This window comes from Natator depressus, chromosome 3 (assembly GCF_965152275.1).
Source record: "Natator depressus isolate rNatDep1 chromosome 3, rNatDep2.hap1, whole genome shotgun sequence".
Classification (NCBI taxonomy): domain Eukaryota; kingdom Metazoa; phylum Chordata; order Testudines; family Cheloniidae; genus Natator; species Natator depressus.
This window is the reverse complement of record NC_134236.1, coordinates 200185131-200211632: the sequence shown is the minus strand read 5'-3', so window position 1 is coordinate 200211632 and position 26502 is coordinate 200185131. Positions and strand designations below refer to the sequence as shown.

Genomic DNA, 26502 nt, shown 5'->3' with positions numbered 1-26502 from the left:
AAACAATAATAAATGGTTTCCTTGCACTGGAGCACCTCTGTGTATGCATTTTAACTCTAGCCTGATTGTGTCAGGAGCCTTGAGGTTTGGGAGTTAATTGCTGTAGGCAATTTCTGCATAAGGAAAAGAATAGTCTCTTTCTGGTGACACTGTCCCATGTCTTCTGTAAACATTTGAATGTTATGAACTAAAGTTTTGGTTTTCCATTGAAATAATTTTGGTTAAAAATTATATTTTTGTTTTCCCACCTGGTTATATTTGTTCTATCTAGATCTTCATTGAGTATACTATAATGCCGCCTGTAGAGTAGGGTAAAGTGGCACTGCAAATAACTGAAAGGCCATATGTTTCCTCTGTTTATATGGCACACAAGGGAGTGCTGGATCTAAATTATGGTCAAGAAAACCCACAGAAGTCATTGGAAGAGAACTGTAGTTAGACTGTATCATACCATTAGGCCAGTGGTTAGAATCATATCAGGGTTGGAAGGGACCTAAGGAGATCATCTAGTCCAACTCCCTGCTCAAAGCAGGACCAATCCCCAATTTTTGCCCCAGATTCCTAAATGGCCCCCTCAAGGATTGAACTCACAACCCTGGGTTTAGCAGGCCAATGCTTAAACCACTGAACTATCCCTCCCCCCAAACCTATTTATCATTATGAGATGCACATGCAGCTCTGTGTTATGTGGGTTGCATCCACACAGTACATAAACACTACCTGTGTGGCCCTGAGGATGTCACATGGGCTGCAGCTGTGTGCTGATTGGGCAGCAAGCGGCCTATGGGCTGCGGGTTGAGAACTATTGCATTAGGTCATCCACAACATGTATCTGGTGCAACTCGAGGAAAGTGTAGCGCCGAGGAGCGCAGAAGGCGAGGAATTGGGGATTAGCCCCCAGTGCATGTTGCCTCCCATAAAGCAATGTGCTTTGTGAGGGACTGAGTGTAGCTGCTGTTGGGAGTCCAACAGCAGCCCAGCCATGTTGCGATTAGTAAGATGGGAGGCCAAAGGAGCATGCCACAGTCAGAACGGGGAGAAGATCTGCAGGGTTTCTGATGTATTTACCTATGCGTCTCTGGTTTGTACTTGTATTTGAAACCGTACTGCCTGTCCTTTCTCCAGTGCTGACTATCTTGCAATGCAAAGGGCAGGATGTATTGCAGTAGCAAATTTCTAGTAATGGTAGATTCTCCCCCCCCCCCATACATCTTTATGTGAGAGAGGCAGTTACAGGCTGGTAAGTCTAACTTCAATATCAGGCAGATTGGTTGAAACTGTAGTAAAGAACAAAATGATCAGACACCTAGATAAACAGGGTATATTGGGGAAGTGTCAGTGTGGCTTTTGTAAAGGGAAATCATGCCTCGCCAAACTATTTGAATTCTCTGAGGATGTTAACAAACATGTGGAGAAGGGTGATCCGGTTGATAGTATACTTGGACTTTTGGAAAACCTTTGACAAGGTCTCACACCAAAGGCTCCTAAGCAAACTAAGCTGTCATGGGAGAAGAGAGAAGGTCCTCTCATAGATCAGTAACCGGTTAAAAGATAGGAAACAAGGTTAGGAATAAATGGTCAGTTTTCACAGTGGAGAGAGGTAAATATGAGGGTCCCCCAAGGATCTGTATTGGAACCTGTACTGTTCAACATTTATAAATGATCTGGAAAAAGGGGTCAAAATTTGCAGACGTTACAAAATTACTCAGTTAAGTCCAAAGCTGACTGTGAAGAGTTACAAAGGGATTTCACTAAACTAGATGACTGGGTGACAAAATGGCAGATGAAATTCAAAGTTGATAAGTGCAAAGTAATGCACAGTGGAAAAATAATCTCAACTGTATATAGAAAATGGTGGGGTCTAAATTAGCTATTACCATTCATGAAAGAGATCTTGGAGTCATAGTGAATAGTTCTCTGAAAACCATCTCCTTAATGTTCAGTGGCAGTCAGTAAAGCTAACAGAATGTTAGGACCATTAGGAATGAGGATAGATAATAAAAGAGAAAATATCCTAATGCCATTGTATAACTCCATGGTACATCCACACTTTGAATACTGCATGCAGATCTGGTTGCCTCATCTAGAAAAATATATTAGAACTGGAAAAAGGTGCAGAGAAGGGCAATGAAAATTGTTAGGGGGTATGGAACAGCTTCTATAAAAAGGGAGATTAAAAAGTCTGGGACTTTTCAGCTTTGAAAAGAGATGACTAAGGGGGCAATATGATAGAGATATATAAAATCATGACTGGTGTGAAGAAAGTGGGTAGGGAAATGTTATTTACCCCTTCACTTAACTCAAGAACTAGGGCTCACCCAATGAAATTAATAGGCAGCAAGTTTAAAACAAACAAAGAGAAATACTTCTTTGCACAATCCGCCTGTGGAACTCATTTCCATGGGATGTTTGTGTAGGGGTTCAAAAATGCATTAGATAAGGTCATGGAGGATAGGTTCATCAGTGGCTATAAGCCAAGATGATCAGAGATGCAACCCCATGCCCTGGGTGTCCTAAGCCTCTGACTGCCAGATGCTGGGACTGAACAAGAGGAGATGGACCACTTGATAATTGCCCTGTTCCGTTCATTCCCTCTGAAGCATCTGGCACTGGCCACTGTTAGAAACAGCATACTGGGCTAGATGGACCATTGGTCTAACCCAGTAGGGCCGTTCTTATTAGTCATCCATTGTGCTGAATTAGCCTGTGGCCCCATTCTTGCTTCATATGAGCGCAGGGATCCATATACATGGGCCTGTATTAGCTGATGATGATGATGATAGAGATGGTATTTCCTGATTACATTTCTACCTTTGACCCCTTTATTTAAGAAAAAATGAAATTTACTTACAAAATTAACATGACTGGAGCTGTTCTGCGATTCTAGGTAGTGGATATAGAACAGAACTGGATTTAATGACCTGGTTGCTCTACTGATTTTATTTAAAAAAAGGGGAGTTTTGTGTCAGAGTGTAAAATGTATCCCTAGCCATTCTTTCACTGCATTTTGCTGTCTTGTAGGGAATGTATGTCAAGCAGAATGAGGTATGTCAGGCTGTCTTTCTGCCTTTGTTTTTCTTTTAATCATTACTCGAAAAGAATTTTTGATAGGTCACTGAGACCATTTATCAGGAGGCTTTCATTGTTTTATTGAGCTGTAGTATAGCTTTTTTCCAGGTGCCTCTGAGTGTAACATTTTCTTTCATCTGTGCAGCAGAAGAGACTATTCACTAGAAGATGCACAAATGTAGCAGATGGATAACTACTCCCTGCAATCTGATTGCATTTCCTTGGTAATCAAAATGTAAAATATCTGCTGTTACTGCACCTAAATGAATGCTTTTGGAACTTCTGCTGCTTTCAGAAACCAGGCAGTGGGAAGACCCGGAAAAACCGAACGATAATACCGTGGTGAGTGCAGTATAGAAATCTAGATTGAGAAAGCAATGTTCATTAGTATTACAGTAGCACCCAAAGCTACACTCTGATCAGGGCCCCACCATGCTGGGGAGTTGTACAAACACAAAGGCGGCAACAGACTCTACTTCAAAGAGCTTGATATCTGTGGCCCTGATCCTGAATTTAGAACTGTCCTGGCAGCACCCATGTGGTTCTTAATGTAGGACTGGGACCTGCTGACAGACAAGGCACAGTAGTTGAGGATCAAAATAATAGGCGGGGAGATGTGGGAGGATGAGGATCAGAAGATAGAACGATATGAGCAAAGAGATCATTTCAAGGTGTTTGCTACAAGACAAGTTATATTTGAGGATAATGAAATGCCCTCCGCTTCAGAGAGTCTGCAGCAGCCAAAGCAGTGGGTGTTTATGATCCTTTGGCAGAATTCCCCTGTGTAGACGGTGTGGCAGTTGGGGCTGTTTAAAACAACTTGTGGTCTGCAGCAGTGCCTTTGGAGCTGCCAGTTGGGTTCTGGATAGCCTGGGGAAAGGGAAGAGAGGATCATTTCACCCTCTCTAGAAGACATTTCAACACCACCCTCACTCCCTTGCACAGTCTGTGAGGTTTTAGTTCTTAGAGTGGACTGATTTATCACTGATCAATAGTTATTTCAGAATGAAACTGATTAGGCTTCTGTTACATTTAGTTAAGCTTTTAGTGTGATTTCTTTGCATTACATACATTCACTCTAGTTCTGTTTTATTTTTAATTGGGAAGATGTATGAAAGGGACACTGGTTAAGAATCATATTGTAAAACCAAAACATTTTTCCTTACCTAATTTTACTAATAATATTTAACAGCATTTAAGCGGAACCATTTTAAAAATCAATTTAATTTTTCACCGTTGGTTCTGTTTGTTTGCGGTGTGCACTTCAGCTCTGCTTGGAAAAGAGAATTTTTCTAATCAGATTCATTTTGATTTCTAGTCCATTTTGATGTTATTTCTCAGGCCTGGCCTCCACTCGAAAGTTGTACCAGTATATTTAGATCAGTTAGGGATGTGATTATTTACTGAGGGTATGTCTACACTGGCAATTTTCTGAGCCACAAGTATTTTGGGGGGACAGAGTGTGTGTCAGCGTGCTGTCTTGTAAGTTCAGACAGCGGCAGGAAGCAACCAGTCCTGGGGAAGGGGGAAACCCCGACATCAGCCCCCGCCTCCCTCCCTGGGCTCTCTGCACAGCAAACACACACACACACACACACACACACACCCCACCCCCCTCTGTGTTCAACAGCACGAGCATTCCACACTAGTGGTTTGCTTTGTGTCCCGGGGCAAATCAACAGGGCACACAAGGGCTGTTAGAAACAGTGGTTTGAAAGGGGAGGGGCGCAAGTCTCCATGGCAGAGTTCAAAACAATGAGCAGAGCAGTCACTTGAGGCATTAGGGGACAGCTCCGGAGACCAATTACAGCACAGAAAGCAATCCAGGGTCTACGCTGGCAATAGAGTGCTGGAGCCTCTGCGCAAATAGCCTTACGACTCTCGTCGAGGCGGGTTTTTTTGTGGCATTCAGCAGAGGAGTTTCTGCACACAAAGTGGCTGGACAGTGTGTACACCTCTGCAGTTTGAGTGCAAAAAGCGGCTTTACAGCGCAGAAACTTTCCAGTGTAGACAAGCCCTGAGTGATACAAACCCCAGTGTGGACACAGTTTTACCTATATAAAGGTGTCTTATATATCTTTATAGTGGTGTGAAGCTCCTTTACAACTGCATCCACACGAGGGAGGTTGTATTTCTTTAACTAGAATGGTAGTTAAAGTTGTACAACTTTTTAGTGAAGACAAGGCCTCATTCAGTAACAAAGTGCAGTAACATTGTAACGGTGCGAGGGGTTACATTAAAATCCATATGGAAAACAGCTTACATATCCCTTTTACTTAAATCAACCCTTTCATCAACATTTTTTATTTTGAGTTTTACAAAACATTTTTTTCCCATAAAAATCTGATTTTTTTAAACTGAACTTCCGGACTCTCTTTGGTGTCCCAGAATGCTCCATATAAAGCCTATTTTGCTTTACATTTGACATAGTGTTTTGTCAACACTTTATTAAACATCATAAGACTTTTCCAGACAGTGATAGACTTTATGCAGATTTTTGAACCATCCTAGAGAATTTAAGAATTATATTCCTACTATATAATTGTATAAAATGGGGGGAAACTATACAAAGTATACGAACTATCATTCTCCAATAAATTCTGTAGCATTTTAGGTCAGTTTCTATAGAACCACATAAGTTTTATCCCTGTAACATTGTTTTCCATAAGGAAAAGAAAAATCAGAATTTTACAGAAAAATTAATAATTTAAGTGTCTTGACACTACTTTTGTAATTACTTCCTTTATGTACCACAGTAGACATGTCTATAGGTCATACAGCCATGCATTTCTCTGCCAAAAATCTAAACAGACATTTATGTGCATGATTTCTATCTACATCAAATCTGAAACAGAAATATGCTCTGGAATCTGACATGCAACACATTTCAGTTGCAGATCAGAAAGAATTAAAATGGTCATTTATATGAATCACTGTGGATTAGCCTCGCTTGCTTTCATTTTTGAATCTTTACCCATCTTTTTACATTTTTTAAAATACAGAATTGAATAAACAAATTAATTCTGCCCAATCCGTATGTATGTTATGTCATTTAATGTTCAAAAAGAAAAATGTCTGAATGTGTTTAACATCATGCCTGACTTTTATCCATCATACTTTAATACAAATGTATTCAGGAAGCCTCATAAGCAATGAACTTTCAGCTGGCATCACTTTGCAATTCATCACTATTAGCCATCACCACCTCTGCAGCATGAATCGATGTTACCCACATCCACGTCCAATTAGCTGACTCCTTCATAGATTCTGGACCTTATGTCAATAAGAGATGACAATTCAGCACTCTTCCCGTGATTAGAAGAGTAGGTCATTTAAAAGGACACCATTGACTCGAAATCCAATTCATTTCAAAGTCCCGTTTTCCTTTTGTTTTCTATTGTTTCCCCCATCCCTGTTGCTGCATGGAAGAAAGACCCACACAAACAGGTGAAAATGGCAAAGGTCTCAGTGCTGCAATTACTTATTCACATTCTTGAGTCGCTTCACACAATGAGATGACTCATGTGAGTAAAAGTCTTTGCAGGATCGGGACTGGAGTGATTCACAGCTGTTCAATGCACCAAGTAAAGAAACTGAACATTTCTGGTTTTTTTTCTCTTTCAATTATAGAAGCCCGTTATCACAATAATAAGCAAAAAGTTCTGAGACAGAATTACAATATTAAAGTTGCTTTAAAGCTCTTGAAGGCTTTATCTAACAGACTTACAAGAGAAAGGATCCTGCCCAGTCTGAAGTTGCCCTTTGGGCTGCACAGCCACGATGGATACTCCTTATCCTATAGCAGGGAACTCTTGCCTTAGGCTACATGCAAGTGCCTATGCCAGGGGTGGGCAAACGGTCCGTGGGATTGCCAGCCCTGTGGCGCAGGGGGGTTAAGGCAGGCTCCCTGCCTGCCCTGGCCCTGCACCGCTCCCGGAAGCGGCTGACACCATGTCCCTGCTGCCCCAGGGGAGGGGGGGGGAAGGAGGCAGAGGGTTCTGCGTGCTGCCCTCTCCTGCAGGCACCTCCCCCACAGCTTCCATTGGCTGCGAACCACAGCCAATGGGAGCTTCAGGGGAAGTATCCACAGGCGAGGACAATGCGCGGAGCCATCTGTCCCCCACTCCTCCAGGGGCCACAGGGACATGGTACCTGCCGCTTCCGGGAGCGATGCGGGATCAGGGCAGGCAGGGAGCCTGCTTTAGCCCCGCTGTACGCCACTGCCACCCCGGAGCCCACGCCCCTTGCCACACGCTGAACCCCTCCTGCACCTCAACTCCCTGCCCTGAGCCCTCTCCCGCACTCCACACCCCTCCCTGAGCCCCCTCCCGCACCCAGCACCCCTTCTGCACCCCAACCCCCTGCCCTGAGCCCCCTCCTGCACTCCGCACTCCCTTCCATGAGTCTCCAACTCCCTGCCCTGAGCCTTCTCTGCACCCCAACCCCCTGCCCTGAGCCCCCTCCTGCACTCCGCACTCCCTCCCACTCCCCAACCCCCTTCCCCAGCTCTACATTCATGGCCCTGCATGCAATTTCCCCACCCAGATGTGACTCTCGGGCCCAAAAGTTTGCCCACCCCTGGCCTATGCTGTCCCCTCTCCAAAGGCAGAAATCGCTGATTGTGCTCAGCTCAACTGCTGTATAAAGCAGTCATGCCCTTGGAAGTGACAGTAGAGATGATCTTAGCGAGCATGCTGATGTGCCTCTCCTCTCACCTCCCGAGGTGCCACCCAGGGAAGAATCTTAAAGGGACTCTTCAGGCCCATGAAAAATATCCCAGTTGATAGCTTCACTCATGAGCAGAGGTCCGCAAAGGAGGAAGGGTTCCTTGGAGACTGTGTCCCCAGTGGCAAGTCAAGGTAGTGGAGACAGTCCCATCCCCAGCTAGGTGATGCAGAGTGGAGCCCACCTCCTCCATCCTTGGTTTGATTGTAGGCTTCCCTACCACCCCGCTGGCAGGATATTGTGTAGAAGCGGAGAGGGACCGAAGCGAAGGTTTGTTTCGCAGCGGCTGGTGTTCTCTCCTTGTCCTTCGGCCTCTGCACCCACCCAGGAGAGTTACTGCAGCTCCAGCTACTCCTGCACTCCGAGTCGTCCCACTGGGAAAGGCTGGGGAAAGGGAAGAGGTAGAAGGTGTCCCAGGATCATTTATTAACGGGACCCCTTTGCTTCTAGCCCCAGGGATTTATTTTTCCCCACTTTTTGACCTGCCGAGGGCACGTTTAGCTTGTTTGGCCTATTGAGGTTTGTGGGCTCCAGAAGGCTGTGTAAAATTTGGACTTGAATAGTGATAATGTGAAGGAGGACAAGTTAAAAAGGTTTTGCTCACAGGTGTGTTTTTCTTAAGGCAAAAGGCTGCCCGCCTGCTCCATGGAATAAGGAATTTTAACCATCAATAGATTTACTAAAACAAAACCATGTGCTTCCATTTGCAGAGAGTTCAGCCTCTGACAGTGATGAACTATGTATACTCCATAAAGAAAAAACTTCCTTAAATAGAGCGTAGGCTGAAAGTGGAGTCCAGCTAACATCCAGAAACAACATTGGAGTTCTGAAGGAATTGGAGTTCTGCAATTTCGCATTTGAGTTCCTTCAGAACTGGACTTGCAATATTGTTGCTGGAGGTGCCAAGTCTTACGGTACTCAGCTAACTTTATTGTGTCCCGGTTTAAGGTGGCATCAAGCTTGTGAAACGTCCAGGCCTGGGTACTGCAACAGATGCCGTCTGCGTAAATGAACTTTCGTGATTCCATTGTTCGCAGATCATTGATGTAAAGGTTGAACAGGGTTGGAGAAAGCACAAAGCCCTGGAGTAACCCATTGCTGTGTCGTCTCCAAGCATTTGTCTTCTCCCCCATATGGACTGTAAACTGCCTATCGCGGAGGATCAGTTCAACGGTGCCTGTGATCCAATGTAGCAGGACTCGCGATACCTTCACGAGCAGGCCAGTGTGCCATACCGTATCATGCGCCGCTGTTAGATCGATGAAAACAGCACCTGTTTTCAAGTTTCTCTGGAAGCCATTTTCAACAGATGTGGTCAGCGCGAGTACTTGGTCACATGTGCTACGGCCCCGGCGAAAGCCAGCTTGGTCAGGGATCAAAATTCTCTCCATGTTGGGTAATATGCGCTGTAGGACCAAGTGCTCCAGTGCCTTGAAGACACCGACAATAATGATATGGGACAATAGCTTGATGCTTTACTTGGGTCCTTTCCAGGCTTTAGGAGGCCAATGACTTTTGCAGTGTGCCATATCTTTGGTAGCCTGCCTTCACTGGTGACCCCGGTAAAGAATTTCACAAGCCAAAGTCGAGCACGGGGGCCAAGGTTTCTCAGGATTTCTGGAGATATGGTGTCATAGCCCTCAGCTGTTCCACACTTGATGCTACCCAGTGTCTGTTCCAGCTCTGTTACAGTGAATGGTTCTGGGCAGCTTCTGATCTGGTGTACACGTTTAAACATACGCCATTCGTTCCTCACTTGTCTTCACACCTGTTTCTCCAAAGGTGCTCTGGCAACTTAAAGTAGGTGTGCGGCTACAATGACCTTTTTAAACCACCAGCTGCACGTCTGCCGTCTCGTCACCCATTATGGTCTCATCCACCACGCCAGGATGTTAGGATGAAAACATTCTGGTGAGAGGAATGGATATCTGTTGTAATCCCCAACCAGTCCCTTGTTGCTGATCCCACAATTTGCCTGCCTGGCTTTCACCTGCCCATCGCCAGTGGTCCATGTTGAACAGGTTCCAGACCAGCCAAGGTCTCTGTGCAGCCAACCAGTATCGCTGGGGCCTTCGTGACAGCCCTTTGTGCAGCTGTGGCGTGACACAGACAATGACGCACATTGTCGATGAATGCCGGCTGACTCGGTTCAGCGGTGGCCCAGAAGAACTGCATCATGCCACTGAAGATGCCATCGCTTGGCTGGACGACTGTGCATACGCTAAATAAATAAAATAGTTAAAAAAATAACTAGATACTTTCATGGAGGATAGGTCCATCAATGGCTATTAGCCAGGATGGGCAGGGATGGTGTCCCTAGCCTCTGTTTGCCAGAAGCTGGGAATGGACGCCAGGGGATGGATCACTTGATGATTACCTGTTCTGTTTGTTCCCTCTGGGGCACCTGGCATTGGCCACTGTCGGAAGACAGGATACTGGGCTAGATGGACCTTTGATTTGACCCAGTATGGCCGTTCTTATGTTCTAACTGGAGTGGTGTCAACCTGCACTGCCTCTGATACCCTCAGTCGGGTACATGATGAGAGCTGCTGTGTGCATGTGTGGGTCAACGTACACTACTGTGTTGAAATGCCCAACTTGGGCACATGCTGCGCATGTGAACCCAACTGTGGAATACAGGCAGGGACCACAAGTCTCTAAGAACCTCCAGTTACAGTAAATAACCTCCATGTAGCATCAGCTCATTTTTTAAATAGGGCAGTTCAGAATGCTTTCATGATCTCCATCACTGCTACCATGCCAGGTGCTCTTATAGTCTTACACTTCACAACTGCAATAGCCGCACAGTGTGCACTAAGACAGGGATGTATGATGGAAACCCCGTCAAGCAAGGGGGTGCAGCAGCACCCCTAATTCCAGCACCTCGGCACTAATGTGTGAGTTTGTAGGGAAAGTAATAATAAACAGCAAACCTCCATAAAGTTTTTGATGACATTTAGTGATAATGGTTACAAACGGAAATAAGATAAACATAAGATTTAAATGTGATTTAATTCATTGATTAAAAATTCGTTAGACCCTTTAGCTGCTGAATAACATTCATCATTTTAATAGAGAGCCCAATCTTTAAGTCTCTGTTTGGGCAAAACTCTCCCATTGAATTAATCCAATTTTTGCCGGTATAGGCAGTACATTTAGGCCATGTGGTTACTGTGTGTATTTGGCCATTTACACATTAATCTCTTAGCGCAATCTACAGTAGTCATCTTCCTTATTTTACTTGATATTTATTTTCCGTTGTGTACTATTTTAATTCATTCATGTGCATGCCTGTAGGTTCTATGCAGTGACATAGAACCTCTTGGGGGAGGGATAGCTCAGTGGTTTGAGCATTGGCCTGCTAAACCCAGGGTTGTGAGTTTAATCCTTGAGGGGGCCATTTAGGAATCTAGGGCAAAAATTGGGGAGTGGTCCTGCTTTGAGCAGGGGGTTGGACTAGATGACCTCTTGAGGTCCCTTCCAATCCTATGATTCTATGATGACATCCCCAGCAAATTCAGTGAAGCTAAGACCTTTTCAAAATTAGATCTTAATGCCGATATGGAAAATGTGTTATGTCATGGACAAACGATGATACTAGAACATTAGTCTACCTTTGATCTTTGCATAAAATGTCCCTGGCTATTTCATACGTAGAATATGGTCTTGAGTCATCAGTTTCTTCAAACAGTCTGTTTCAGTTTTAATCAGAGTTGGTTACCACTGACTATAGTGAGATTATATATTTTTTTCATGGGTATGTATGTGATATACATTGATTTATGTACTGAACTCTTATTCATAAAAAGGCTTCAGGTGCAAAAACACTGCCATCCCAAGTACATGTGAAAACATTTTGTCATAGTTTCATGTATAGCTTCCAAAGACAATGCCATTTAAATAAATAGCATGGTGGACAGTACAAAAAGTGATAGATGGTAACATGAATGCTGGTTGGTTTTAGAGACATCCTACACTTGTAGACTTGGAATAGGAATAAAAACAGGGAAACTCACACTCAGGTGTGAAGTCAGTGGCAAAATTCCAATTGACTTCGTGTGATGAGTAAATTCTCTCGTGGAGGTGGAGAGCACCACACCAGATGCATCTGAAGAAGTGGGTTTTTTACCCACGAAACCTTATGCCCAAATAAATCTGTTAGTCTTTAAGGTGCCACTGGACTCCTCCATTGTTTTTGTGGATACAGACTAACACGGCTGCCCCTCTGATACTTGAATCTATAATTGAGTTTCTGAGGAAAAAAAAGCATGTAATATCAACACATTAGGAGCGTCTTTCTTTCACCTGGTGGGTGTTATAACCTGGATCAGTCAGGCGGTCCACTCCTTGGACCACATCTGCTGATTGAGATTCAGCAGATGCTAGGATGGCAGCTAAGGAACTCTTCCTTGCCACCTGTTCAGCTGTAGGATTTAAAAATAATATATGACACAGTTCTTCAGATTTGATGGGAAATTTCTGCCACAGGAGCTCTACCCCTCATCCCTCGTGCATTTTCTGTAACCCATGGTGGTGACCTGTGAGGAAGGAGCTGGGAAAAAGAGGACATTTACAGGCCTCTTCATTGATAGTGTAGCATAAAAAGACATCAATAGAGAGTTCTGTTAGAGGAGCATATTCTCCCTCAGAACTGTCTGGATGTTCAGGTTCCATCAATCAGCCCCAAGGATGGACCATCAAAAAAGCGCTCTCACCGAGGTGTGCCCCAACCTCAACTTGCATGACTGATCCATGGGTAAAATTTTACATCAGTAAAATTTCCAGTTGCTCCATGCTGATAAGTTGGAGGGAGGGGGAGCCTGGTATGGTGGGACTACTTACAATGGCATGTAGCCAATCTGTGACTATTGGCAGCAAATATCTCCAACAGCTGGTGATGGGACACTAGATGGCGAGGGCTCTGAGTTACTACGGAGAATTCTTTCCCAGGTGTCTGGCTGCTGGGTTTTTCCCACATCCTCAGGATCTAATTGATCATTATATTTGGGGTCGGGAAGGAATTTTCCCCTGGATCAGATTGGCAGAGACCCTTTTTTTTTTTTTTTCGCCTTCCTCTGCAGCATGGGGCATGGGTGACCTTGCAGATTTAAATTACTGTAAGTGGTGGATTCTCTGTAACTTGAAATCTTTAAACCATGATTTGAGGACTTCAGTAACTCAACCAGAGGTTAGGGGTCTATTACAGGAGTAGGTGAGCGAGGTTCTGTGGCCTGCAGTGTGCAGGAGGTCTGACTAGATGATCATGATGGTCCCATCTGACCTTAAAGTCTATGAGTCTAGCTGCTCTTGACCAAAATGCCACATTCATGATTACTTCTGGACTGAGCTACTAATGACTGTATAATTGTTATTCATTCCCTTTAAAGACTGAGCGTACAATCCATGGGACTACTTAGTGCTTAAAGTTATGCATGTGCTTTACTGGATCAAAGCCCTGGTGCTCAGGACCTTCCAAGATTGAATCTCTTCAGGCTAAAAGAAAAGAATTACAGTAATGTGGCTGTATTACACTATTCAGAGACTGTAAAATATCTGGTAGGGTGTCTCATTATTAAATTGTAGAAGAAGCATTAAATAAGTATTTACGGGCCACATGTATGTTATTGTATAAACAGGTGTATCACTGTAGTTAAAATTTAAATGATACAATGTTTCTGTGACTTAAGTAAACATTTATTGCACAAGTCCAAATCACCAGAGATTTTTTGTATTACAGCTTGCTGACAGGCAACTCCACAGCATGGTGTACTAGGTCTTTGATCTCAGATGGTGTTGTCATGGTAGACATCTATCATTGCCCTGGGAAGCCAAATCTCAACGGGATATACTCGTTCTAATGAGGGATGTTACCAAAGCTTTAGACTTATCAGCGCACTAGCTGCAAAGAAGTCAGCATCTGGCCTTTTCATAAATCATTGGTTAGGTGCTAAAGGGAACCAGAAACCAGGATACACTCTGTGTGATAGTGAACCTCTTCATGTTACAATTCCAAAATATGGAGGCCATGCCAAGTCACGTAGCTGTTTCATTGTTCACGTAGCTGTTTACTGTCCTCTGTTAAGGCAATCAATATAAGTAATAATTTGTATAAATCCATATTTACAGACCTATGTTCTGAACTGACAAAAAATACATAATTCTAATGAAGTCTGAGCACGGTACAGGAGTATCTGTTGCTTAAATGTTAACTGAAAATTTTATCAAAACATTTTGCAGGTTTGGGGCTGTCTCTGTAGTCTATATCTTGACAAGAATAACAAAGAGATTATGCAGACTGTAAAAGCAGGAGAACTGGGTCTCAATCTGGAGAATAAAAACAAACTCTTGTTGGGATTTTCTTGTTGTTTACCATTATATACTCGTAAAATATGATCTGTATAAATGGTAGATAGATTAATGCATCAGTCACCAAGCACTGTATTATAAAGTTGAGGGAAAACAGAATTTCACTTGAAAAATATTAGTTACTCTACGACTTCATTATTTTTACATATAAGAAGGAATAATGATAGAAACAAAGCCTTCCTTTTGTTGCAATGAAGTAAGAAATAATAGTACGTAATTTATTGGATTCTGAAGTGAAAAATAGATGTTTCTGATGTAAGACATAATGATAAATCCCTTATTCCCACCATCACAAGCAGAGAATAGATAGATATGACTGTTCAGAATTTCTCATTCTCTAGGCAAGCTGTAATGTTTTGGTTTTGCAAGTCAGTGTATTCTTTGTTGCTGAACTGTGTGGTGAAAGAGTAAGAATATGTAGAGGAAATTATAAAAAAGAAACTTCCTTCAGTCTGACATTTATTTAATGGTGGAACATGCATCTTAATTTTTTGTGATTATTTTGTTTTGTTGTTGATTATATTATGCCATCACGAGCACATTGGCTGTTCTCAGCTAATACCTTTTAAAAAACAAACCCAAACACTTATTTGGTGCTAAATAATTTTGTCTTTTGTTTCACACGTTAGAGCACACATGTGAACATGATATCGCAGCAATCGTGACTTTGTATTTCTATTAAATATTCACTTTGCAGTTCTAAGCCATTTTTCTGCCACTGTGAATGTAGGGCCAGAGTCTCAGCTGGTGTAAATCAGTGCCATTCTGCTGCCTTCACACCAGTTGGAAGTCTAGCCCTTAATTTCAGTTCCACATTCGAGAACTAGCTTATTTGACAGCTGCAGGCCATGTCATAACATTTGGGGTTAGATTATGAGAAGCCCCTATCTATTTTCACTGGCTCCCTGCTTCTCCACATGTGGCTGTGTATGGGGATGCTGTGAAGGGGTCAGAGAGAAGTTGGGTCTGTGTCTCCACTCCATTTGTGCACAAACTCAGTGCAAGGGCAGGAGCATTCTCCTCCATTCTAATCCCCACCCTCTTCCCAGGCATAAATCACATTCTACCTGAGCTACGATCTTCCCAGTGCTCTTCCCGTTGTGGCAGCTCTGCACCCCTGCCGCCTCGAGGCTGATTCTTAAGAGCCATGACCTTAGTCCTTAAAATGTTAGACCCTTCCTTTAATGTGACCAGCCAACCAATGGAGTCAATGCCATCTTTAGCAGTAAGTGCTGATTCCACATCCGTGACGAGCTTCTGCTGGGCCATACACCAAGCTTGTAGGGTTGGAAGCGTGGGGTCAGGTAAGACCTTCCTTATACAGGCATTGTTTTGGAGTTTTTTTTCTTGTTTTACATCTTAACATGTAAAATAATAGTCTAAAGTTGCGGGGGGGGAGGGGGGGAGTTTTAAAAACAAAATTGCAAAAAGCAAAACTGAGCTAGCCACTAAACATGTCATTTACTCATTCCCCTCTTCACTGGTGCCATGCTCCAAAGGAATCTCATGATTGATATGACGTCATGAATGACAATCTGTGGCCGAGCTGGATGGGTTGGGGGGTAAAGGAAAAGAGGAGTTTTCAGGTAATGCACCGAATGCCGCTCTTTCGGGACAGTCAGCGCAAACTGCAACTGAAGGCTGTGCCAGGCAACCAAAGCACTCTCCTTCTTTAAATCAGAAGTGACTTCCTTTAGCCAGCTCTTCATTGGTGACCCCTACCTGATCTTCTGTTAGACCAGGACTTAAGTTTTAAGATATGAAATATATATTAAAAATATCTGACAAAATGTGCACCCTTAATCCCACAGTTCTCTCTCTCTCTCTGTCTCTCTCAACGGTTGGAAGCTCTTGCGAGCTCACTCTGCTTTGCGAGGCGGGAGTTTTATGGGTCTCCTCTCTTCTCCGCAGGAGGCTACTAATGGTGTACCCACCTCTGGGTCAGTTCATTTAGCTCTTTCCTCCTGAAGACGGTGTACTCTGCTGATAAGAAATCAGTCTTCTGGGCCAGGAAGTAGCATGCAAATTTTTAGATTACATGGAATTTGATCCATTTTGCAGCTGGAGACTTGTTGCACGGATAATTCCTGGATTATGACAGGCTAAAAGAAGGGGTGTGTGTGTGTGTGTGTGTGTGTGTGTGTGTGTGTGTGTGTGTCGGGGGGAATAACATAGAGCATTCTCAGACACAGCCAGATAATCTCCGTCAGGTTGCTGTGTTCAGGGAGATGCTATATCAAACCTCTGGGTTTAGTTGAGGAATAATGGGATTACTGACAGTGGGCATCCAGAAGTACCAACCAGGATCCAGGACTCCACTCTGCTAGGCTTTATACAAACACCGAGTAAGAGACAATTGCTGGCCCAAAGAGTTAATGTTCTAAGAAAAGTCAAGCCAGTCAGTCTAGAAAGTAGCTTTGTGTGAAGAATGCAAACTTCTCATGTTGTTACTAGTTAGGATGAAATTGCATATTGAATTTAAATACTAGGGTATAAATTCTGACCCCATTGAAGTCAATGGGAGTTTTGCTATTGACTTAATTAAGCCAGAATTTCACCCTAGAGATTTAACAGTAAACTAGCCTTTGGTCCAGGAGTTCGTACATCACTTCTGGACCAATAGCAATAAATCTGAGCAATGCCAAGGGACCAGTGGGAATTGCAAGATCCGATATCCAACAAATGGCTAGGATTTTTAGATTTCCATTGGCACATCATATTCATCTCTAGTCTTGGCAGGTAGCCAGATACTGGACATTAAAATTTCATTGTTTTAAATACCATCTTTCTTCTTCACTTCAATTTGGACATGATTTTTTATAACTGTTGTTGTGAACCTCTTTAGAAATGGATGCTTTTACTGCTAGAAGGCATTTTGAAATCCCAGTTTTTAAACACTGTAAGGCGTTAATCCCTAACTCCAGCAGTTCGTGAAATGACAACTGCTAATATCATATTACAATTAAAGTGTGTGGGGATGAAGGGGGAGAGGGATAAGATGGTTTAAAAAGATGTGATTTAAAGTCCAGTACATTTCAACTTCTCCTGGCTAGAAACACTTTGGCCATATGAAAACTCTCAGGATCTGTAAGAATTTTTCAAGAATGTAATAATAATAATAATAAAAAAATCCAGTACCAGCACAGCTATGATTAAAGCCATCTTCCATATTAATCTTCCAAATAGTCAATCATCCCAATATTGTATGTTCACATCATTACAGAAATTGCTTTACTACTCTGCCTGGAATTTCTCTGCAGCGCTTCCACTGAAAAATTCCTCCAGTAGTTTGCTTAGTAACAATATATTTCAGTTTGCAGCATACTGTACAGCTGACAAGTTACAGTGGAGACCACGGACAGATTTTAATGTGGTCTTTGGTGGCTTAAAACCTAAGCATCTCTCCATTTACTTTCTCTGTTTATTTTCTTTTAAAATTTAATACTCATATATTCAGAGACAGGTAGGGAATGCGTGCTTACTTATCCCCTTTTTTGGTTATCATTCCTACTCGATTGATAGCACCGTCATTCGTTTGTAAACGAGAAGATCCTGGATATGTATCTAAACATTTCTTTGTTTGAGGTCTCAGGAGTGAAATTCCCTGAGTGCAGAAGGTGTCACCTAGTGCTAACTCTAACCCTGTTCAGGGAGGTCGGAGGGAGAAGTCGCCAAGCAGTAGAACCTATACTCACCATGCTGTGTGGCTCCAAAATTTAGGATGTCAGTTGGAGACTGGCTGGTGTGGGGGGGAAGTGCCTTGTTCAAATCGAGTGTCCCTACATGTGGGGGGTGGGTGTGTGTGTGAGTGAAGAGGGACTCTCTCTTATTCTAGTCTGTAGGCTTGATTAGTGACTATAGAAGGTGGCCTGTTCTCAGGTTGAAATATGGGTGAATTGCATTCAGCCCAACCCCTTCTTATTTGTATTAGTTCTTAGTCCGTCTGTCCATTTACTTGGGCATTGTGAAGGAACTTACAGCTGTGTGCAGAAAGCATGCAGTATAAACTGAAATAACTATGCCATGCAGTACATGGCATATCAGTTATTAATCTTGTCTGACAATTTCTGTCCTCCGGTAAACCGGCAAGGGTTTTTTTTAATTGAACTACACCATTAACACTTTTGCTCGTTTTTTACTATATAGACATTCAAATGCTTAATATATATAAAAAATCCATATCCGATATTAAACACTTAAATGCATAATAATGAAATTTACAAATAGCCATAAATTATTACCAATTAACAAATAATTAGTATGTACAATAGTAGTTTGTAAGGCCCAAAAATAGTTCCATGAGCACAAACTATTCCTTACATTACTTCAGTAGTGGCATGTGTATTACAATCAGCAGCATTCAGCATACTGTTATATGCATTATTGAAGTTTTGTAGGTGCTTAAACTTAAAATCCCTAATTTACAAAAGGAAGACAAATAAATTAAGTTTCACTGCAGTAGGCAGATGCCTGATACTAGTGGTCCATCATGGTTGGTCAAATCAATAACACACTTTTAATTCATGATGATATAGTTAACCACAAGCATGCACGCACCATGGGCCGCAATTCCCATTTGCTGGCCACAAAACAGCCTCTTGGTTTATCTGGGCATCTGATTGCAATTACTGCCATATGGGCATGGCTAGGCCTCCATATCACTCATTGTTAAAGTGAATTATTTAGAAGTATTGTTAAAAATGTGCTTATCTCCTGATGCATAAAATATGTCTTTATGTTTTGATGATAACTCTTCAAAAACTATCATTTGTATTGTCTACCTTCCCAGAAAGCTGGGGGGAGGGGGAAAGGTGGTTGCAGTTTTTTCTACTGAGAAGTTGGAGCTTAGTTTTTGTTTTCCAGGGGATGAGGAAAAGATTACCCAAGATTTCCCCTCCTTTACTCCTCCTTACAGCCAGTGTATATTGCTAGGATCTTTCTGTGCAGAGAGCTGGAAACAGTTCTCATTCACTGCCCCGAATTCTCAAGAGGCTGATTTTCCTGCCTCTAGAGCCTGGGCAGATGCGGGTTGGATGTGGGTACCAGTGATGTCAGCATCTGTTACCAGAGGGTTGTTAGGTCCCAGACTGAGGAACAATTTATGGGCGTGGACAGACTTGCTAATTATTGTGCAGTCCCTTTCCATAGGGAAAAGTTAGTTTTCATTTATGGGGGGAAACTCTCAGCACAGTTGTGATGAGGCAACTAGAGCGTCTGGAGCCCTCTTTGGATTGAGATCCGCTTCCATGCTTATTCTTTTAGGTCTGTCAGTAGTCTTTGTTACCACTGGCTCCTCAGCAGAAGTAAACAGAGCTGCTCTTGAATGATTCCTTTATTTTTGAGAGAACCCAGAGGTTAGTATAGGGTGAGCAATTGTCCATCTGCCCAAGGGCTCCTGTGTGTGGAGTTCCAAGTGTTTCTATTATGTAACCCCTCTGAGGCTATTCAGGGAGACAATGCGGTGATGTGGTCTGTGGAACATTCGGTGTGTGGGTGACAACTCTGCATCTCCATTAATGAGACGCAAATGGTGCAGTCATGCAACTTACCCACCGTCTGGCTGGGCTTGGCTCGGCTCTTGGCTGAGAGCTAGCTGGCTGAGAATAAACCTGGATCAGGCACAGGTAATGTTTGTTGGCTTGAGGGGGGGATGGATAGCTCAGTGGTTTCAGCATTGGCCTGCTAAACCCAGGGTTGTGAGTTCAATCCTTGAGGGGGCCATTGAGGGATCTGGGGCAAAAATTGGGGATTGGTCCTGCTTTGAGCAGGGGTTTGGACTAGATTACCTCCTGAGGTCCCTTCCAACCCTGATATTCTATGAAAAAAGCCAGAAGAAATGACAGATCATTTTAGTTCCTCCTCCAGATGGAGTATACATGCCACGCTGGCACCAAACAACACTCTCCATTCTTTTGTGGGTTGGTGTCTGATATTTCATATAGTGGAGTTTTATGTTTTGAATTCCAGAATCTATATTTTTGGCCATCTTGCTGAAATGCTAGATTTACTCAGCCATCACATAGCCACCACCTAGCATGAGTATATTGAGTGCAACTCATTCTCTCTTTCCTTCTCCAGTTCTTGGCTCCATGCACACATACATGTGGCTAAAACAGAGCTTCCTGCTCTTCCCCTTTAAGCCCTTCCTCAATCACGGTAGACAACACCACCATCTTCCCTGTCACTCATGCCTGTAACCTGTAAATCATCTTCGACTCAGACCTAGATCCTCACATTCAGGCTATGTCTAAATCTGGCAGATTCTTTCTGCATGACATGTCCACCAGATGGCCTTTCCTCTCCATTCATACAGCTAAAACGCTCATCCAGGCTCTCATCGTCTCGCATCTCGATTACCGTAACGTTCTCTTCTCTGGCCTTGACAAATGCAACCTTCAAACAAGCACCGTTCTCCTATGCTGTCCCTCATGCCTGGGAGGAGCTCCCCATAAACATCCGCAAAGCTACCTCATTAATCCATTTCAAACTCTCCTTTGCTGGGATGCCTACAAAAAAACTTGCCCACAGTTAGGCTGCCGGTATGCTGAGACCACAGCCTATCATGCTATGATTTAGTTGGGGATGGTCCTGCTTTGAGCAGGGGCTTGGACTAGATGACCTCCTGAGGTCTCTTCCAACCCTAATCTTCTATGATTCTATGCCAACCAGTACTGTTTCCTTGTTTCCTTGTACTCCTCTCTCTGTCTGTCCATATCCATCTGTTGTCTTATTACAAATAACATATAAGTAATATGCTGCCTTGACTCTTTCAAGTGCCACAGCCTTTATGAAACGTGGCCCCATGGCAGGCAGGGTATTTAGTGCCATATGCAATATGGCAAAGCCCTTTCCTCCACTTTGTGTAACCCCTGTCTCTTGTACTGTTCACTGGTCCCTTGTTACTCCAGCTGTCTATTAGCCATTCTCAGGTGAAGTCTCTGCTAAAGTTTATTGTGCTCATCTAAAGAAGAACTTTCAGCAAAAACTATTAAAGTCAGCTAACATTTATTCTGGAAAGATTACAAATATGGCAGTGTTATTCAAGTGCTGCTTTCTGATCTTTATTAATTATTTAGGATGCTTTACTAATGTTGAAATCTGTCCTGGCTCAGTGCAGCGGGAAATGGTGTGTGTGATCCATAGCTTCTAACGCTATCAGTTGTGATTTGTCTCTTTTCCGTTAAGAGACATATAGCTATTACTTTCCCATGATTTAGCAAAGGCATAACCAAAGCTTGTTTTTAAATGTTTCTCTTGATACCATACATTTCTGGACTTTCAAAAGGATGTTTTTCCAATAGGAGATTTCAGTAGATGGCACCAGCCTTATTGATCTGTTTTATTATTTTACAGAAGGAAGACTTTCCCAGCACATCTGTCTAATCTGTCCAGCTATTTAGCCAGCCAATCAAGAGCTACTTGGGTAAGTTACCTGCTTGTAGGCTAGCAATGATAACTGACTAGCAGTTGCAAATGCAAGGTTAATGGCTTTTTTTTGCTTTTTGTTTTCTGTAGAAGTTTAAACTTATGGTCTGACATATCACCTTTTGTTCTGGAATAATGATTGTGTGTAGCTGAATATGTACTTGGCTTCACATAGATCCTATTATATGGAGATTGTATGTAGAATTGAATGAAAGGATCAGTGAATTGAGACAGAGGCCGTTTCCATGTAGTCAGGACTCGGATCATACAGAGCTTTATAAGACAATGCCAATAGCTTGAATTGCACCGGGAAGTGAATAGGTAGCCATTGCAAATGTTATATATTCCCTATGGTTGACGCTGATGAGCAGGTGGGCAACTGCATTCTGCAGCAGCAGAAGTTAGATTAGCTGGCCTGGCCAGACCTGAGGAAATCTCATGCCAGTAGTCAGAAGGTCGTGATGGTGTGGATGACCACCTTGGAGAGAGAGGTTTAATTGTGTAGCTGATGAAAAAGTATTCTTCTGGGCACCAGTGCTGCTTGTGGAGCCATTGAGAAATGAAAAGCACTCTGTTTGCAAACTGCCGTAACAAAGGCAGGGCACGACCCCTCAATAAATCGGCATACAACACAGCTAGGGCACCCCTCCAGCTTTCTCTCAGTTCATACTGACCTGAGTACCTGCCTTGTGAAAGCTGAGCTCACAAAGGCCCAGCCAAATCATCCATCCAGTTCTCGCGGAGACAAACAAAATCCGTAGTTAAAGGGGTGGTTGTGACTTTATTAACCAGTGACCCCGCAGTGAACATCATGGAACTACCAGGATGAGAAACCTATGGGACTAATAAATGTTGACTTCTTGGCCTGTGTCTGGAAGAGCTCAAATTGCCTAGTCTCTCCATGCCTGTTGCAACAGGAAGCAGAGATTTCGAGCACCCAGAGAGATCTCTTTGGTCTGCTGTGACCTTATCTCACAGCAGCATTACTCAACCTGCTCAGTCACCTTTCAGTATCTATTGCAGGGGAACAGCTGCCTGCCCAGGAAAAGTCTCCCAGGACAAGGTATAAATCCCATTTATTACCTCTAAGCGTCCCTCTCCAGGGGGAAAAGAAATCGAGGATATTAAAAAACAATCAGCCACCTTTCCCGATGGTTCCCAAACCCTACCTGGATCTCTCTCCACATGCTGAGTGGCCAAGTGCCCTATAAACCCAACCCACTCATGAAATTGTCGAGTTTCGTCCTGATTAATCTAGTAAAATTAGGAAGAGCCTCAGTAATCACCACCACAGCCCTCACACTCAGACACTCTCGCCCCCAGGAGATGCCTACTCTGCCTAAACACTCTAGAATGGACTGATTAGTCCCATCAGAACCCTGGGCCAAATGGACCCATCTCCTCTGGCTCTGAACCAGCCTAACAAATCTCTGACTCCTGTCCTGGTGGTGGCGATGGTCCTAAATATGGCTTCCTGCCACCCGTGTTGTGCTGGAGACTCCAGACAAAGCTGGAAGCTCTGGAAAAGAGGCATTGAAGGAGGGAAGCCAATAGAATAAGACCCCCTTCCCACACCCACAAAATTGTTGGCCACACAAGTATCCCAGTACCAAATCCCTCTCATTTCACATCCCCTGTGATGTATTTACCAGAAAATACCAACCCACCGTATTGCCTGTCTCCTCGTCTTTTCCACCCACGTCCTCCAAACAGTGCAAGAGATACTCTGCACTTAAATCAGGGATGGGGAGGGGTTGAAGAAATATATCCCTTTCCTGGAAAGACAGTTGGAGCTGCGGTGCTTTGCATGCAACAAACCGTTATTCTCACAGAAGTTGTGAATGGATGAATTAATTCCAAGAGATAAAGTAGCCAGCAATGGCCCAGCCACTGAGAAACAGCAGCCACAGTCTTTCTTTGAATTCTTGTAGGATCTGACGAAAAATACCCCTTCCAGAAACCATGTGAATAGCAATGAATGAGGCTCTAGTGGAACACTGACCTTCACTGGAATCCAGGGTGTTCTCATTGTTTAAATGACGGAGAGCAGATGAGACGGGCAGTACTGCTTGCTGAATACCCATGTGCTTGCTATTCCTTATCTTTACTGAGTAGAAAACGCACCACTCCAGCCTGTCCATCCAGATTACCTCTCAGAATCATTGGCATTGTATGTGACTGATAATTTTGCTATAGCATTCTGAAGGTTAACAAAATGCACAGATACCCAGGAATGCCAGAATAATGGGGAAGGGAGGGGGGAGGTAAGAAGAAAAAACATGCTGATTGCCGTTTCAAGGCAAAATGTATACACTTGCATTCACATTCTTAGTGGCACTTAGGTTTTCCAATGTGATTGTGCTGCATTTCTGTGTATTGTAATATTCTAACATTTTGAATCAGGTGGGACTTTGCATTTTGATGAGTTTCTAATAAATGACAATTATTAAATGTTGATTTCAGTTTTTCAAATGGCAATGTTAGAGCATAATCTGTAGCAGTGGGTTGCAGTTTCTCCTACACAAGTGACAATCAATAGCATCTGTCATATTAGTCCTTTATTATTATTACTAATTATTTGCTTTCATTAACACCCACAGTGCACTCCCTCTATATGAACAAATAGGAATTCACGATCCTTGCCCTGGAGAGCCTGCAATCTAACTAGACATGTTCAAGATCACACATCAAGTCCACGTGATAGAACTAGGAAAAAAAACAAGACTCCAAATGACCAGTGTTCTCTTCTAATCACTACCCCTCCCCTCTCTTCCCCCCCTCTACACCATATTGCACTAATTAATATCCACTCAGAATTTTTGTTCCTTTTCCAGTACCTACTTCTGATACTGCCAGAGTTATTTGGTTTTCATGTGGATCCGCAGCTCTATGAATAACACTTTCATATCATAGAATCATAGAATATCAGGGTTGGAAGGGACCTCAGGAGGTCATCTAGTCCAACCCCCTGCTCAAAGCAGGACCAATCCCCAACTAAATCATCTCAGCCAGGGCTTTGTCAAGCCTGACCTTAAAGACTTCTAAGGAAGGAGATTCCACCACCTCTCTAGGTAACGCATTCCAGTGTTTCACCACCCTCCTAGTGAAAAAGTTTTTCCTAATATCCAACCTAAACCTCCCCCACTGCAACTTGAGACCATTACTCCTCATTCTGTCATCTGCTGCTACTGAGAACAGTCTAGATCCATCCTCTTTGGAACCCCCTTTCAGGTAGTTGAAAGCAGCTATCAAATCCCCCCTCATTCTTCTCTTCTGCAGACTAAACTATCCCAGTTCCCTCAGCCTCTCCTCAGAAGTCATGTGTTACAGTCCCCTAATCATTTTTGTTGCCCTCTTCTGAGGGCTTTCCAATTTTTCCACATCCTTCTTGTAGTGTGGGGCCCAAAACTGGACACAGTACTCCAGATGAGGCCCCACCAATGTCGAATAGAGGGGAACGATCACGTCCCTCGATCTGCTGGCAGTGCCCCTACTTATACATCCCAAAATGCCATTGGCGGTCTTGGCAACAATGGCACACTGTTGACTCATATCCAGCTTCTCATCCACTGTAACCCCTAGGTCCTTCTCTGCAGAACTGCTGCCTAGCCATTCGGTCCTTAGTCTGTAGCAGTGCATGGAATTCTTCCGTCCTAAGTGCAGGACTCTGCACTTGTCCTTGTTGAACCTCATCAGATTTCTTTTGGCCCAATCCTCTAATTTGTCTAGGTCCCTCTGTATCCTAGCCCTCCAGCATATCTACCTCTCCTACCAGTTTAGTGTCATCTGCAAACTTGCTGAGGGTGCAATCCACACCATCTTCCAGATCATTAATGAAGATATTGAACAAAACCGGCCCGAGGACCGACCCTTGGGGCACTCCACTTGATACCAGCTGCCAACTAGACATGGAGCCATTGATCACTACCTGTTGAGCCCGACAATCTAGCTAGCTTTCTGTCCACCTTATAGTCCATTCATCCAGCCCATACTACTTTAACTTGCTGACAAGAATATTGTGGGAGACCGTGTCAAAAGCTTTGCTAAGTCAAGAAACAACATGTCCACTGCTTTCCCCTCACCCACAGAGCCAGTTATATCGTCATAGAAGGCAGTTAGATTAGTCAGGCATGACTTGCCCTTGGTGAATCCATGCTGACTGTTCCTGATCACTTTTCTCTCCTCTAAGTGCTTCAGAATTGATTCCTTGAGGACCTGCTCCATGATTTTTCCAGGGACTGAGGTGAGGCTGACTGGCCTGTAGTTCCCAGGATCCTCCTTCTTCCCTTTTTTTAAAGATGGGCACTATATTAGCCTTTTCCAGTCATCCGGGACCTCCCCCCATCACCATGAGTTTTCAAAGATAATGGCCAATGGCTCTGCGATCACATCCGCCAACTCCTTTAGCACTCTTGGATGCAGCACATCCAGCCCCATGGACTTGTGCTCGTCCTGCTTTTCTAAATAGTCTCGAACCACTTCTTTCTCCACAGAGGGCTGGTCACCTCCTCCCCATGCTGTGCTGCCCAGTGCAGTAGTCTGGGAGCTGACCTTGTTCGTGAAGACAGAAGCAAAAAAAGCATTGAGTACATTAGCTTTTTCCACATCCTCTGTCACTAGGTTGCCTCCCTCATTCAGTAAGGGGCCCACACTTTCCTTGACTTTCTTCTTGTTGCTAACATACCTAAAGAAACCCTTCTTGTTACTCTTAACATCTCTTGCTAGCTGCAACTCCAAGTGTGATTTGACCTTCCTGATTTCACTCCTGCATGCCCGAGCAATATTTTTATACTCATCCCTGGTCATTTGTCCAATCTTCCACTTCTTGTAAGCTTCTTTTTTGTGTTTAAGATCAGCAAGGATTTCACTATTAAGCCAAGCTGGTCGCCTGCCATATTTACTATTCTTTCTACACAT

The 26502-nt window shown here is 43.5% G+C and overlaps 1 protein-coding gene across 11 annotated transcripts in view; it reads left to right on the top strand.

Annotated features, from left to right (window-relative positions):
* The window catches only part of PLCB4 (phospholipase C beta 4), a 326000-nt gene that overhangs the window by 94349 nt on the left and 205149 nt on the right, over positions 1 to 26502 (top strand). For all 11 annotated transcript variants that reach the window (XM_074949680.1, XM_074949677.1, XM_074949673.1 and 8 more), the window contains exon 3: positions 21514 to 21583. The gene's annotated coding sequence lies outside the window, so the exon portion shown is untranslated. The remainder of the gene's footprint in view (positions 1 to 21513; positions 21584 to 26502) is intronic.